Source organism: Stenella coeruleoalba (genome assembly GCF_951394435.1).
Source record: "Stenella coeruleoalba genome assembly, chromosome: 18".
NCBI lineage: Eukaryota > Metazoa > Chordata > Mammalia > Artiodactyla > Delphinidae > Stenella > Stenella coeruleoalba.
The window spans coordinates 8,327,002-8,342,216 of NC_137164.1; the positions used below are offsets into that span (position 1 = coordinate 8,327,002).

At 42.5% G+C, this 15,215-nt stretch overlaps 1 protein-coding gene across 6 annotated transcripts in view; it reads left to right on the forward strand.

Annotated features, from left to right (window-relative positions):
- The window catches only part of FRY (FRY microtubule binding protein), a 425,215-nt gene that overhangs the window by 144,421 nt on the left and 265,579 nt on the right, over positions 1-15,215 (forward strand). The window contains exons 1-2 of one of the 6 annotated variants that reach the window (XM_079902877.1): positions 2,950-2,977; positions 13,515-13,586. The exons of 4 other annotated variants lie outside the window; for them this stretch is intronic. The gene's annotated coding sequence lies outside the window, so the exon portion shown is untranslated. Of the gene's footprint in view, positions 1-2,940; positions 2,978-13,514; positions 13,587-15,215 lie in introns of those variants that run through there. One more of the 6 variants, XM_079902876.1, reaches the window with a different exon arrangement.

Below are 15,215 nucleotides of genomic sequence, written 5' to 3' on the forward strand. Positions count from 1 at the left end.
CCGTGTCTTTACAAACCAATGCCACCGAGGAAAATACAGACTTCACAAGTTAAACAGTGTATTTTATTAATTCATATCATCTCAGAGATCACTGATGTTTCAACAGCTTAGTGGTATACGGAAGGCTTCAGTATTTAAAAAACACACAGAAGAATGTAGAAAGTGAATTATAAGTGAAGTGCTTTTTTTTTCTTACCATGTATTATGAGAAAATCAGTCTTGAGAATTATCCCCAGAAGCTGAAGTCTGCAACCTTTTATGACTTTCTCAAAAGGGCATTAGAATATGAAGAAATTACAGGAAAACAAATTAGTCGTGTTTTTTACAAAAAACATTTACCCAAGCAGATAATGCAATAAAAAAAATTAAGTAGTGAAGGAATGCAGAAGATGTAAAGGTAATGCAGGCTTGTTCCCGTAATCTAAGGGGAGACCGGGATCTGCGAACACCCCATGGGCCCCAGGCCCTTCCCTCGGCTGGCAGGGACCTGTTTCTTAGTCAAAGACCTGTTTCCTTGCTAGTGAGTCTTGGCTTATGTCTAGAACATAAATTCATGTAGTAGATAAAACCCTGTGATCTGTGCAGATGCCCATATCTTTTTTGAACATCATTTATAATCAGATCCTGTTTCAGCTCCGCCATGACAGTTCTGAGTAGGTTTATTTTTTTATATTAGAAGTGCATTTGGTGATGAGAGAGCTTTCCAGTATTTGCAAAAGGAATAATAGTGATGGATGGCATTTTCGAGTTTTCACTGCGTACTAATATAATCCTCATAATGACCCTTTGAGATAGAGATTATTATTATTAGTATCTCATTCTATGCAACAGTGAGGCACAGGAGGGTTTAGTAATTTTCCCAGTGACATGGCTACCGTGTGACCGATCAGGATTCTCAGTGGGGCCGGAGGACTCCAGACTCTCCTCTAGGGCATCTCACCACCGTGCTTCTCAGGAAGCATATGCTCGCCTGAGTCTGTGCCCGGAGCCCGTCATGTCCCCAGAGACAGTGTGGCAGGAGCATGTCACAGGCTAGCAGTCCTGCAGGGAGGTCCCTGACCCTGTAAATACATGAAATGGGCTTTCACCTTTGAGTCTTCTTTCTACCACCCATTTCAAAGGAGGAATTGGTTTTTCAGAGCCCCAGTCTCTGAATTTGTAAAATGGGTTTAATTTTTTTCTCTACTTAAAATCTAAAAGGTATAAGAATCTCCGTAATGTATAGTCCTGTGCTCATGAAACTATAATGCATTATCTCATACCAGGTGTTATTGTAATTCTCTCTTAGAATTAAGCTTTAATAAATAGATAAGGCCTGAATTATATTTTTACTTGAAATTACCACGCCACTTTCTGATAATTACTTTTATGTTCTTTCAAAAATATCTAGATTGTATTTTGCTTCCTGACAGATATTTTGTGAGTTTTGTGTTTCCTCTGGAAAGGAAGGGGTGGGGGGAGTACACCACTGAAAAGCAAATTTCGAGCGCTTCCTTGCTTGTCTCTAAGATAGCATTTAATTGAGCATCTCTCCTCCCAAGGCTGTGCTGATATCCTCATTCAGCCTAGTGTAAGAGAGCATTTTGAGATGAATTCTTAATCATGTAGAATAAATTCTTTTAAGAGCAGAGGCCAAGGGGAAATATGCTTCAGGCCTTAATGATTACCTTATTTGTCCATGACAAAAGCTCTCTCCTGGAGGTCGCTTTTTCTCCCAGAGTATTTTAGAATGTGAGTTACATGGCTGAGTCAGAAGAACATAGTAAATCAAATCTCATCTCCCGCACATTAGTGAGTGTCACAGCAGGGCCAGGACAGAGTCGCCTCATTACATAGATTAAGCTGCTGAGAGGCTCCACCCAGCAGCCACAGGAGGAACCAAGTGTCACCTCAGAAATGGACAACAGGCCAGGTTGCTCTCGATCTTAGAAGCAGCAAATCTGTGCAATAAAAAGTTTAAAAATGACAACCAATTAGGATGGATCACCTTTCTTAAACTCGGTCAAACCTTTATTAAAAAAAAAAAAAAAGGAGAAATTGTTTCAGTCTCTCAAAAAATGAGACATCATCTTCTACTCCAAAAACAGGCAGGGTTAGATTTGTGTTTAGCTGGTGACATATTAAAGAACCATTTTGTGAATTAGCATTTTCCTTTTCTTCCCAGTAAAATAATTTTTTGAGCTGTAACCTTTTGTTCAAATTACTGTGTTGTAACCTAAGCAATGTGATTTTGTTTAGCCTTATACAAGTGCCGTGACTGTCAGTGTGGCTCAATTCCTGTTTAAACTTTCCTACGCTACCATCATATATTAATCCAAAATTCCAAAATCATGTACCTCAAAATAATCAACATGCAGATCCTTTATTTAAGACAGAGTTTCCTCTTCCGAACGCTGAAGATCATATTTATGCTTATGGTAAAATTGCTTAAAAAACAGACTTGTGTAACTGCCCCAAATGAATCTCTATTATAATTATTTACTGAATATATATACATATGACTTTAATTTTGATATTGATGTAAAATCAGTCAGTTCAGTTGTAACCTTCTCGTGAATATTCCCCGTCATGCCTTTCCCTCTCGATGAGACACTTGGCTTTTTACTGTCCTTTTCTCCCTCCATCCCCAAGTCTTAGTCTACACTTCTCTCGTTGAGCCATCTTCCTGGCAGCCCACCAGCATGTGTACCCATGGGAATTAGGTGAACTATGCATCCCTTCTCTATTGAATTCAGGGTACCTAGTGTCAGAGTTCTCCTGGTGTGAAGGAAACTGCACACAGTATTGCATGTTGAGCTATGTTGCAAGCATGTGAGGGCAGGGATTTATTTTATACTTCTCTGGGTTCCCATTTTTAATAAATAGGTCTTAATGGTTTAAATTATTATACCTTCTTACTTTCTGACTCCTCTTCTGAATGAATTTTTTCATTCCTCTTAGGTGGACAGTGATGGCTTGTTCAATGCAGTAGTTGATGGTAAAAATTTTCTCTTTATGTATGTCTGCCTTTCCTCTCTTTTCCCAAATCCACACCAATGCCACTCACTGCAGGAAGAACACAGAGATCAAATGGGGCCTGCTAAAAATACCCACGATAGGGCTTCCCTGGTGGCGCAGTGGTTGAGAGTCCACCTGCCGATGCAGGGGACATGGGTTCGTGCCCCGGTCCGGGAAGATCCCACATGCCGCGGAGCGGCTGGGCCCGTGAGCCATGGCCGCTGAGCCTGCACGTCCGGAGCCTGTGCTCCGCAACGGGAGAGGCCACAACAGTGAGAGGCCCGCGTACCGTAAAACAAACAAACAAACAAACAAAAATACCCACGATGCAGAAACATAGCTGACTGTAGCAAGCCCTGTCATGACATGCAAAGATAAAAGAGGAAAAATTTAAAAAAAAAAAAAAAAAAAAGGCATTTGACGTCAATGTTAGGAACTTTGTCTTTACATTTCTTTAGGAGCCTAGAACTAGTGATTCTCAACCTATTAGGTCCACTCCCCCTTTTATCACAAATATTTTGTCACATCTCCTTTATTATCCTGAAATGAAATTGAAAGATAATACAACTCACCTATCCATATAATTTCTTTTAAAAAATCTGTATTTAAATATATGTATCTGTATCTCATATCTGTAATATAAAAAGAGAAAGGTAAGGAAAGTAATTCATGATAAACTACCTTGACTGTCAACACATTCCGTCCTCTGACACTGTCACATGGAGAGATATGCTGAAATAGTCAGATGCACACACCTGTCCCAGAGCCACCGTGAATGCACAGCCCTCCACGCAGACTGACCCAGGCATGGCATTGCCTGGGGTGTTATGATTTTCCAAATTGATGACCGATTCTTGTTAAAGCTCCAACACAGTAAAGTACAGTCTCTCCTCCACTTACATTAAGTAGTTGCATTCCTTGAAAATTTAGAAGATATCTAACTTGTGCGAAAACACTTTGTTCACATGTACAACAGTTAGCTTCCAGACTTAGATCATTATAAGTGAGTTTTTCATGTACAAGGATGTCAGGGGGAGCGTTTGAATGTCAGGGGACGGGGGAAAATTCTTTGTGGGCAGGAAAGCTCCAGGCGTTGCAGGACATTGAGCAGTTCTGCCCCCGCCCATGTGATGTCAGCAACCCCTCCCCCATCACTGGTATGGCCAGAAACATCTCCACACATTTTGAAAAAAACCCCTAAAGCGTGGTTTCACACCCTTTAAGAACACTGCTATCGAACATTAAGGATGCCTGATAATAAATTTGATTCTATTCTATTAAAGAGTGTAATTATTATAGAAACTTACATTATAGCCACCATTGTACTGAATGATCACCATTTGTCTTGCTACTAGGCTGTATAAGCCTATGGAGGGTTAAGACCATATCTTACTGTATGCAGAGTGTCCAGCAGGGTCTCAGGCAATTAACTGGTGCTCAGTAGCTATCCGTTCAAAAATAAAGACATGAACATCTACCCTATTTTCAAAGGAACTGATAGCACTTTCCTAAGTAATACATGCCACATTTATCAAACTTCATTGTTAAGATATTACTATTAAGCTATTAAATGCTAGATTGTGCAAACCTAGAAAATAGTCAATGATCTGTGCCTAGCTAGAGAAGGTTACCTTTCTTTCTTTGTTGAATTTTTTAAACATAACATGTAAGAAAAGAGATGCTAGCAACCACAGACCCTGAGGTGTTTTCCCTTAAGAAAATACTATACCGTTATAAAACAATTGAGCTTTTTGAATACAATAGAGCAGAGAAAAACAACAAAGATAGTCTCTCTGCAAGGACATTATTATCCATTTGGAGAGATGGGCTACACATCTAGAAGCATTAAAGCTAATAAACAAGTGCCATGAGGAATAGGGATGTCGTTAAATACAGGGAGAGACTAGGAAGAGGTGATCGTCCCTCCCTGGAGCGGGAGGGCTTGAACACCAACATAAGTGACGGAGAGAATTTGGACTGGTCAACAGGACCACGTCCTAGGCAAAGGGAGGTGAGTGTAACAAAGGTTTGGAGGTGGCAATGAACATGATAGGTTGGAAGAGAGGCATCAGGGGAGTGGTCCAGGTGACAGCGGGGAAAAGATAGTGGTGGTGGTAGTGGTGAGTAGAAGAAGTTTGCCTGATGGGGAAAAATGTAGAGAAAGTTGTTTGACAGAATGGGGACCAGACTGATTATATACTCTTGACCAGAATTCCTTTAAAAGACCTGATGTTAACTGTAAGTTCCATTAAAAAAAAATATTCTTAGAGATATGTTTTTTCACCTTACTTCTTTGTGTCATTGAAAAAACAATGTTCATGGTCTGATTTGCGATTGAATGCTTAGTAATCACGTTAAGCAAGTTAAAAACAAGAATTAGAAAAGAGAAAATGTTATCTTTTGTTTTTAGTTTATCTTATTATTTTAGATTATTATTTTTTATTACCTTCATTCAGATAACTAATGTTAGAATAGCTGAGCACACAAAGTTAAAGGAAGGCTGTGTTCCGAGCTATGCTTGGGTTTGGGATCAGAAATCACTTGCAGCTGTGCCACCTTAGGCAATAACTTAACACTGATGAACCTCAGTTTTCCCATCTTTAAAATGGGGGTAATACCTGGTTCATAAACACGCACAGGTCTTTGGATTAAGTGCAATAACCTGTCAAATAGCCCATTATGTGGCACATAGAAGACACTTAATAAATATTAGGTCTCTTATTAGATTAAAATAAGATATTTAACCCCTTTCAGGTTAGGTGAAATTTGTGTTCAGTCATGGAACAAGCAAAGCTTATAAAAATTACGTCTCATCAGCTAAGCAAGTGTTTATTATCTGAGTGACCTTGGATTCTCTGAACTTCAGTTTTCTCATCTTTAAGATAGGGATAATATACCAAGCTCAGAGAGTTATTATGAGAATTAAGTGAGGTGATGCATGAAAAATGCTTAGCATAGTCACGGGCACAAAGCAATCTCTTAATAAATGTTATCATTGGTGCCATTATGTTATTAGCATCACGATGATGCCTGCTACATGCTATGTACATGTCCTACCTGTATCTTTATTACAGTCCTAAGTGGTGTGTGTTTTTTAAATTTCATCTTTACTGAGGTGTAACTGACCTATAAAATTGTAAGATATTTAAATTTCACATTATGGTGACTTGATATACATACACACTGTGAAAATATTCCACTCATCTAGTTAATTAACACATCCCATGGTACGTATTATTAATGTTCCTAATTTTATATGGGCAGGAGCTGAAGAATGGGGAATTAGATGGCTTGCTCAGGGTCACCAATTGGTTAACTGGCGAAGTTGGACTTGAACACAGATCTTCCAAGTCTGGAGTGTTTTCCATCATGCCTGTGCTGCCTCGAGCCTTTGTAATGTGCCAGGATAACCCTTTCCTTCAAACTCCACTGAGAAAATGATTCATAGGACAGTTTGGAAACCACTGGACAGAATAACAAATGTTTCTTGAGACCCCAGAGCCTCAAGTGACATTTTATATATAGTACCAGTCCTGCCTAGTACAAGCCCTGCTTTTCCAATGATAAAGATGAAGATGGAACAGATAACCCTATTCTTTGCATCTCCTCTTTGTTGTCAGTGCACGTCTCCCAATGCCTTCATGCTGGCATCATGGGCTGTGGGAGCTGGGTGGGAAATTTGACTGCCGGGAATAATTCAACACAGTTTACCGTGCAGTACTGAGCACTGCTACCTGGGGTTGTAAACATGTTTGACTCATCACCATCTATGTCATAGCAGAGTTTTTTAAGCTGGTTGCCAATCAGTGTTGATCATTTCTTTGGTTCCATTTAGAGTGGTGATATTCCTTATGAAAATAACTATTTTGGAGGTACAGCTAGGATATAAACAAACATGCAGGTGGAGGCACTACAGACCTCGACACATGTTGGGTTGCAGAAGTTGCCATCTTGGCTGCATATGTAGTGCTGCTCTGGGCACACGGCAGAATTACAGCAAATTGGAAATTAAGTTTCTGGGAGCCAACAAGTGTTAAACATCTGACAAAGTGAATTATGAAACAAAACTTTTCCTTATTGAAAATGTTGGTGCTTTTCAATTACCTGAACGTTGTAATGCTCAGTGTTTCTGAGCTATGTGAATGGGCCTGAAATCGTGACATTGGGACTCAGCATCTTCCATGGGATGGAAGAAGGAGGGTGGCCTGTCCCCCTTAGTCTTTTGTATTCAAGGACAGACCTACTTTTCAAAATCTCTGTAAGGTCATCTGGTGATTATTTTTTAACTGAATGGCCGTGATTGAAAGTATACAGGCTCATCTGCTAGAGCAGAGTCTGTGCCAGGAGAATCTTTGGAACAACAGCGGCAAAATTCATGAGATTCTTGTGAGTTTCACTATGTTCTTTGAATGCTGGCTTCTAGAAAGATCTATGGGCAGCCACAGGCGCAGCAAGAATTAGGCACAGCCAGAATTCACCATCTGCCACTACTCTTGGGAGTATAAGAAGAAGATGATGATTGCTAATATTATTAATTATTCATCATGAGACATTTAATAAGATACCACAGTCTTCTGCTGTTGGAGCTCATGCATTAAATTAAACAGACATAAGAAACAGAAATGTCTATCTTCCTCAAAAAAAAAAAAAACCGGAAAAGAGCTGACTTTAAGCAAACAATATATAGTAAACTATACTTAAAATTTTTTTTCCTGTGTTAGGAGATAATACATTCAGGCTGAAGAAATGCAAAATATGTGTGTGGCCTGAAACTTTGACTAAGTTCCACACATGAAGACAGCTGGTTAAATGTGGACCTTTACCTGTATTTCATTCATCAGTAGTAGGATCAGATTAATAAAATTTCACCTTTGAAAAAGGACCCTGAAGTAGCTTAACCCCTGTGCCCTCTGACAGAAACGTCTCAATAATATCCTCATAGACAGCATGTTTGGCTTCTGTTCACATACCTCCAGTGACAGGAAACTCATTGTCTCCAGAGGAAATTCATTCACTCCGCATATTTACTGAGCACTTACTAAGTAACTGTCTTTGTGGAGCTTATCTCTAGCCAGAGGAGTCAGCCATAAATGATAAATTCAGTACTTAAGTAAATTATATGTTAGGGTGTTCGTTCATTCCATTTTCAGATGTCTCTTTTTGCCAGAAAGTTTTCCCTTATAGTTCCTTTCCTATAATGATTGTTTAGGTATTTGAAGAAAGTGCTTATTGCCCTCTTAAATTCACCTCATTTTCAAATTATACACTCTTAATTGGTTAAGCAGCTACTTAATACCTACCAGTTCATAACAAAGGACCACAGACTAGGTGGGGTAAACAACAGAAGTTGGCTCAGAGTTCTGGAGGCTGGAAGTCCAAGATCAAGATGTTGGCAGGGGGGCTTCCCTGGTGGTACAGTGGTTGAGAGCCCGCCTGCCGATGCAGGGGACACGGGTTTGTGCCCCGGTCTGGGAAGATCCCACAGGCCGCGGAGCGGCTGGGCCCATGAGCCATGGCCGCTGAGCCTGCACGTCCGGAGCCTGTGCTCCGCCACGGGAGAGGCCACAACAGTGAGAGGCCCACGTACCACAAAAAAAAAAAAAAAAAAAAAAGATGTTGGCAGGGTTGGTTTCTTTAAGGCCTCTCTTCTTGGCTTGCAGATGGCCATCTTCTCCCTGTGTCTTTTCTCTGTGTATGTCTGTGTCCTAATCTCTTCTTATCAGGACACCAGTCAGATTGGATTAGGACACTAGTGACCTCATTTTAACCTAATTACCTCTTTAAAGACCCTACTCCAACTACAGTCACATTCTGTAGTCCTGGGGGCTAGGACTTCAACATATGAATTTAATGGGGGACACAATTCAGCTCATAACATATATTCTTAAACTGGAACACCCACAAGCAGGCAGAGTACTCCACAGAAAGAATCAGGCAGGATGGTCACATCCCATGTGCTAGACATCTAGATCACCTGTGAAAGCCCCAGCATATGGACTGACATTGAACTTGCAGTCAACAAGAAGTGCGAAGTCTTTAAATCAGGGGTCCCCAGCCCACGGTACTGGTCCGTGGCCTGTTAGGAACCGGGCCACACGGCAGGAGGTGAGCAGCGGGCCAGCTAACAAAGCTTCATGTGTATTTACGGCCGCTCCCCATTGCTTGCATTCAACATTAGATTCTCACAGGAGCGGGAACCCTACTGTGAACTGCGCATGCGAGGGATCTAGGCTGTGCGCTCCTTCTGAGAATCTAATGCCTGATGATCTGAGGTGGAGCTGAGGCGGTGATGCTAGCGCTGGGGAGCTGCTGCAGATACAGATTCTCATTAGCAGAGAGGTTTGACTGCACAGAGACCATAATAAACAATGACTTGCAGACTCATATCAAAACCCTATCAGTGAGCGGCAAGTGAAAACAAGCTCAGGGCTCCCGCTGATTCTGCATTGTGGTGAGGTGTATAATTATTTCATTATATACTACAATGTAATAATAATAAAGTGCACAATAAATGTAATGTGCTCGAATCATCTTGAAACCGTCCCCCTCCTTCCCCCAACCCCTGTCTGTGGAAAAATTGTCTTCCATGAAACCGGTCCCTGGTGCCAAAAAGGTTGGGGGACTTCCCTGGTGGCGCAGTGGTTAAGAATCTGCCTGCCAATGCAGGGGACATGGGTTCCAGCCCTGGTCCGGGAAAATCCCACAAGCCGCAGAGCAACTAAGCCCGTGTGCCACGACTACTGAGCCTGCGCTCTAGAGCCCACATGCCACAACTACTGAAGCCCGTGTGCCTAGAGCCCGTGCTCCGCAACAAGAGAAGCCACTGCAATGAGAAGCCTGCGCACCGCAACGAAGAGTAGCTCCCGCTCAACACAACTAGGGGAAGCCCGCACGCAGCAACGAAGACCCAATGCAGCCAAAAGTAAAATAAATAAATAAATAAATTTATTTAAAAAAAATAGGTTGGGGACCGCTGCTTTAAATGACTTGGTTTTTTTTTTTTTAACATCTTTATTGGAGTATAATTGCTTTACAATGTTGTGTTAGCTTCTGCTGTACAACAAAGTGAATCAGCTATATGTGTACATATATCCCCATATCCCACCCTCCCTATCCCACCCCTGTAGGTGGTCACAAAGCACCGAGCTGATCTCCCTGTCCTATGCAGCAGCTTCCCACTAGCTATCAATTTTACATTTGGTAGTGTATAATTGAATGACTTGGTTTTAAGTCACATCGTCTTCCATCCCTTGCATAGATTATTCATTCGTTCAGCTATTCATTCAGTGAATCTGTCCTGAGCACCGCTACTTTGGAGGTACTGCACACACTGTGTATGCAGCAGGGCAACAGGCAATGTCCCTGCCTTCTTTGGAACTTAAATTATGTCCGTGAAGGCTTTCAATAAACAAGTGAACAAACAAATATGTATTATAAATTGATACGTGCTACGAAGCAAATGAACATATAAGAGAGGCACCCTACTTCTGATAGTTTTTTTGGGGGGTGACCAAAGTACAGAGTTTGAAATAAAATATTATATTTTAGGTTTGGCCCATATTCCATCCTGTCCCAGTCATTTACAGGAGAGATCCTGGCTGTCATTTATTGTATACAGTGCCTCCCCCCGTCTCCCAGATCAGAACAATACCATTGTAAAATGTCATAGAACTAACAATATCCATTAGCTATACGTAACTAAAGGTCTAGCCGTCATATATAAAGTGGGACTCTAATTAGAGATATTAACAAGAATCAAGCTGCCCACTGCTAAGTTTTCTGTATCACTAGCCTGAGCCTTAAATGTTCCTCTGGTTGTGCCACATTTATCCCAAAAGGCCTTTGAGGTTGTCTGTTTGATGATTCTTAAAAGGTCAAGTCCATTTAAAGTGTTTCACTCATAATGTGGGGAAATGAAAGTTGTTTTCAATTTAAACAGAAAGAACACCATTTGCAAAACAGAATGCCCATGTTTATGGTATCAATGCTCAAAGGTGATATCCATCAACTTCTTTCAAATGGACCTGACCTGCCCATGCGGGACTACTCCAGAAATCTGGGTCCAAGGCAGTGTGGGTCCAAGGCCAGCCCTCACCCAGACCAGCTCCATGGTGCCCTCTCTCTTCTTACCTTGGGCATCCTTGGCATTTTTTTTTAATTTATTTACTTATTTTATTTATTTTTGGCTGTGTTGGGTCTTCCTTGCTGCATGCGGGCTTTCTCTAGTTGCGGCGAGCGGGGGCTACTCTTCGGTGTGGTGCACGGGCTTCTCACTGCGGTGGCTTCTCTTGTTGTGGAGCACAGGCTCTAGGCGCTCGGGCTTCGGCAGCTGTGGCTCGCGGGCTCTAGAGCACAGGCTCGGTAGTTGTGGCGCACGGGCTTAGTTGCTCCGCGGCATGTGGGATCTTCCCGGACCAGGGCTCAAACCCGTGTCCCCTGCATTGGCAGGCGGATTCTTAACCACTGCGCCACCAGGGAAACCCCATCCTTGGCATTTTAACAACCAGTTCTGCACTTGCTGATCCGGTTCATCCTGGTTCCCCCCCACAGACGCAGCCTCTGTCTTTGTCCTCAGCCAGCACACCGAACATTTGGGTAGAAGGTACCCAAGCTTGCTTGGCTGCCAGTCCCCTGAACTGACTCTCTTTGTGGTCGGAGTAGGGAGAGTGCAATCAAATTCAGAGAACTGGGGACTGAGCAGTTCATCCAACAGGTACGTCAGCCTAGACTGTCACTGGGCTACCGACCCCAAGGTGATGTTGCCTTCACATCTGTGGCAGCATACTGAGAGCAGTAGAGAAAATGAAATGCTTTCATACACAGTCAAACTTCACCTTTAATTTAGCATGGAGTACGGCTTGTCAAGCTTTCTGAGCAGAGAGGTACTGTGGTAAGCATTTGTTCACGTTAGGTATTATTTGACATTAGTTTGCTTATTGAATCGGCACATTATAATCCATGATATACATAGAGTAAGTTAAATTGCAACAAAATTCATTCATTCAATATTCCTTGAGCACCTATCTTGTCCCTGTATTCTTCTGAGTTACTAGGATTACAGCCGGGAATAAAACAGGCATAACCCCTGCCCTCACAGATCTTATGTTCTAGTGAGGATGGGAGACAGACTCTGAATGTGGACATATGTATTCTTTAGAAAGTGAAACATGCTTTGAATAAAATAAAGGAAGGAAAGGAGGATACAGTGACAGGGGAATGAAATCTTACCTTATAGATGGTGGTGGTCAGGGCAGACTTTGCTGATAGGCAGAGACTTGAAGAAAGAGAAGCAGTAAGGCATGTGGACATCTGGATAGAGAGAGTTCAGGTAGAGGCAAGAGCAAGTGCAAAGGCCCTGGGCTTGAACTGTTTGAGCAGCAAGGAGGCCACTGTGGCTGGACTGGACCTAGTGCTTCTTCATTGCTGGTGTTTCAGAAAGTGTAACAAAATTAGATCAGTTCTTCACTAGACTTGCTCTGTTTTGTTACTGCTGCTGTTCTTGTTGCTAACTAAAAGTATGTGAGAAAAGGGCATTTTAGTTCTCCTAAGTCTGTGTTATTAACTGGCTGAGTAGGTAATCCCAGGCAGGTGTGTGTGTGTGTACAGACATGTATGTCTGTATATCTACATATATACAAGTTTAATGAAATTAGGAGAGCAGTTGAGACATACATTTTTATGTTTAAATGTGAGAGTAAGGCTCATCTACCTGATTAAAAAAAAAGCCCTTTGTGGCCTGTGATGCAGTCTGCTCTTAGCAATCACTCCGGCCAGTGCTATCCTTTTCATCCTCCAAATAAAGCACAGGAGTTGGGTAAGAGCCAGAGTAGTTAGAAGTGTAAATAAGAGCTCTGATTCTTGGCAGGATTCCGCACACCTGTGTTAAACTGCCACAGGCGCAATCCCATTGGTGCAGACAATTTTATAAGCAACACCTGAGCGGGGGGAGGTTACTTCCTGAGGCCAGTCTTCTTTCCGCGCACAGTCGGCCTTCCCTGACCTCCTCCGGGCCGCTCCTGGGTACTACGCATCCTGAGAAATGCTGGGAATTTTTTTTTCGGTTATGAAGATAACAGTTCTCATGCTTCCAAGTGTTTCCATGTGTCAGATTCTGAGGGGTGACCTGTGTTGGGAGCAGAGTGCATGCAGGTGATACTGTGCTGGTGAGCCTAGCTCAGCTCGTCCAGCGGGAGTGGTTCCGGCAGCCCAACGGGGCCATGGCTGCAACCTCAGAGGACGCCAGAACACTTGAGGTACAAGAAGAGCAAATGAATAAAACTTTATCTGCTTCAGAATTAGACTCTGAAATGCACCAATGTAGCTTCAATTGGTCCTGAGAGCAAAGTTTGCAAATTTAAGAACAGTGTTTGGACTCATTCTTTGGCCATAACCAATATTTAAATATTTAATATTTTATTAAATATTTTAATGCTTCAGTCTCTCCATTGGTGAAATTCAGTGATGTGGTGGACCTTCACGTGATGTGAAGGTACGCTAATTAATTGGTATCTTCTCAGGAAAAAAACCGTCACAGTGAGCCGTGGTGGTCCTTCTTGGTTGGAGCTGCTTCTCTGTGAATGACCGGCTGGGTAAGTGTGTCCCAGTAAAGTTAAGTCTTGTCCTTGACAAGTGTTTTCAGAGCATTATAAGATTTCATGGATCACATCCCGTATCAGCCTGGTTGTTTCTAAGGGCTGAACAAATGGCATTTAAAGAAATTTTGTGGTAATGGCAGAATATATCAGAATTAATCTCTAGAATTACATCTCTCTGCTTGGATATTTTAGTAAAAACAGGCATGTGATTTTTAGCCTTTGGTTTGTGTGAAACAATTAGTTGTTCTCCGTTTTATTGTGTCTGTGGATTTTTACAGAAGACCACTTGACAGATGCACAACCGAAGAGTACATTTTGTATATTCAATGTATGGAGAGGGACGTTACCATAGCCGTTGCTTGTGGGCTCACCCACAGACATAAACTTCAGCAAGCATTTCATAGAATCTTTGATGTTCCGGGCACCGTGCTAGAGGCTGGTAGTTCAGAGATGAGGCGCACGGTCTTCCACTTCTTTGAAGGAGCTCTCAGTTTAGTGGGAGGCAGACAAATAACAATCTCAAGACTGTGTAACAAGTGCAGCTGCAGCCCATTGAGGAGCATGGGGGAGGGTTAGAGTTGAGAAAGAGAGAAAGAGGAGACTATACGGTGGAGAGCATAGCAGTATGGTGAAGTGACGTTTGGGGGAGCTGCGGACCGTTCCCTTTGGCCGAAGCGCAGGGTTGCGTGAAGTTAGAGAAGTAGGAAAGGGTCTAGGATGACAACCAAAGGTTGAGCTTTATCCCCAAAGTGATAGAGGACCATTGAACAATCTGCAGCTGTAGCGTAGGCAGGACTGCAAGACCAATGAGAAGACGGTTGCATTGAGCCCGGCAAGGAATCGTCAGGACCTGAGTTAAGACAGTGGTGGTGGGAATGAAGATGAGAAGACAGATACAAGAAATATTTAAGAGGGAGAGTTGACAGGGCTTCCTGAGTCTTTGGATGTGAGGGATGCGAAAGAACGGAGTTCCTGGCTTTCTGACTTGAGTGACTTAGTAAATGGCAGTGCCATTCGGGCAGTAAAGGAAGACAGTGGGAACTGGGGAAGGCAAGTGGTGAGTTCAGATTTAAAGATGTTGAATTTCAGGCACTTGCACGGTATCTAGGTGGAGACAGACCACAAAATGTAAAAAGGTACACGTGGACGGAGACCTCAGCGGAAGATCAGAAGTGTAGAAATAATTCAGGAAATGTAAATTGGAGAGCGAAAGGGATTAGGAAGCGTATTCAGAAAGAGTGTGTGTGTTTAAGAAACTCGGCTGTAAGGAGGAGAAGGTGGTGCGTTGTTTCATCAGGTGCTGCTGAATCCATAAAATGGACTTTGCCAGCCTAACTGGCCATGTGCGTGAAGGCGTTCTCTATCATCATCAAATCAACAGGCTCCTCACAGCACTGTTTTAGAGGAGAAGGGTCGAAATTTTTACATTAAAAGTCAATCAAGGTCAGACAACTGTCTGGGACTTTCTAACACCTCCTGCTATTCCTGAGTAGAAAAAGAGTTTCAAAATCTCATTAGAGGGCTTCCCTGGTGGCGCAGTGGTTGAGAGTCTGCCTGCCGATGCAGGGGACGCAGGTTCGTGCCCCGGTCCGGGAGGATCCCACATGCCGCAGAGCGTCTGGG